Here is a 1,686-nt window from a genome sequence, read left to right as displayed (position 1 = left end):
TTTTTTTTTTTTTTTTTTTAAGATTTTATTTATTTATTTGAGAGAGAGAGCGCGCTTGAGAGCATGAGCAAGGTGAGAGGCAGAGGGAGAAGCAGGCTCTCCACTGAGCAGGAAGCTTGATGTGGGGCTCAATCTCAGGACTCCAGGATCATGACCTGAGCCAAAGGCAGACGCTTAACCGACTGAGCCACCCAGGTGCCCCCAGAATGTCTCTTTTAACCATTGTGAGAATGTGGTATGGATATGGCAGACAGAAACTCCCATTATGTGTAGCCTTATTTTATAAGAACCAGAGAGGTTGAAGGAGGCATCTGTATTGTTAAATTAATTTGCAAGTGCTCATCTAGGTCTTCTGATTCATACTCGAATGATCATTATGTCATGTGGACTTTCCTGTGGTCCCTTATTGGGATTTTTATAATAAACCAAGAAATAAGGCAGTGGGTTTAAGAGCAACAAAAATACATGAAAAAGCAATGCCAGGTGTCAAGAAACAGGGAATTGTTATCTGGTGAACAACCTACCAGGAAGGAAATTTTAAAGGTTAACATCAGTACTCAGATTTTGTGAGATACTCTTTCAAATAAGTACATATAATTTGGGGGGAAAGAAGGAAAAAGTAGTGACAGAATTAACTTTAAAAAATTCTATCTTTATGTCCTATCTAGCTGAAATGTTTTAAACCAGGATGCTGATAAGAACTACCAAGGATATTTCTACAATTATAAAAATACATAATATGTGGGACCAGCTCATTTACATATGATTTGAATATGTCATGAGAGAGATGAACAACAGAAGACTTTAAATAGAAGTATCAGTCACACTAGTACCTAATTACAAAATCAAGATTTAAGCAGAAAACCTTAAGTATCTTTGTACATAGACCACATTTTGTAACCAAAGTTTAGCAAAAGGTACATATGTTCTCAAAGTTTAAGTTTTACATTGCCATATATTGTGAATGTTAAGAGAGTCAAGTTCTTGGTGCCAGAATTAGATGCAGCTGCCCTATGCAAAGACGGATGGTATTGGAGCTGTCATGGCTCTACAGAGCCTGATTTAATGAATGCTTTGTTATCACTGTCATCCTATCTCCTAAAAAATAATGAGGAGAATGCTGTTGCAGCTCAAGAATCATTTATCCCAAACTGTTGGAACAAGACAGAGAAAGACAAATACTGTATGTTATCACTGCTATGCGGAATCTAAAAAAAAACAAAAAACAAAACTGATTTCATAAAAAAAGAGAATTGAACGGTGCTTGCCAGGGGCTGGGGGGAGGGGGAAATAGGAAGATGGAAGTCAAAGGATACCAACTTTAATTATAAGGCGAATAAGTTCTGGGGCACCTGGGTGGCCCAGTCAGTTGAGCCAGTGACTCTTGGTTTTGCTTCAGGTCGTGATCTTGGGGTGGTGGGATTGAGCCCCATGGGGCTCTTGGCTCAGCACTGAGTCAGCTTGAGATACTCTCTTTCCCTCTCCCTCTGCCCCTCCCCTACCTTGTACACAGGCCTGCTCCCTTTCTCTCTAAAATAAATAAATCTTAAAAAAAAAAATGAATAGGTTCTGAGAATCTAGTGTGCGGCATAGCACGATGAAGATAGTTAATAATACAGAAATTTACTGAGAGTAAATCTGAAGAGTTCTCACCACACACACACACACACACACACACACACACAC

This window comes from Ursus maritimus, unplaced genomic scaffold, assembly GCF_017311325.1.
Source record: "Ursus maritimus isolate PB19 unplaced genomic scaffold, ASM1731132v1 scaffold_4, whole genome shotgun sequence".
Lineage (NCBI taxonomy): Eukaryota > Metazoa > Chordata > Mammalia > Carnivora > Ursidae > Ursus > Ursus maritimus.
Note: the sequence above shows the minus strand (reverse complement) of the source record.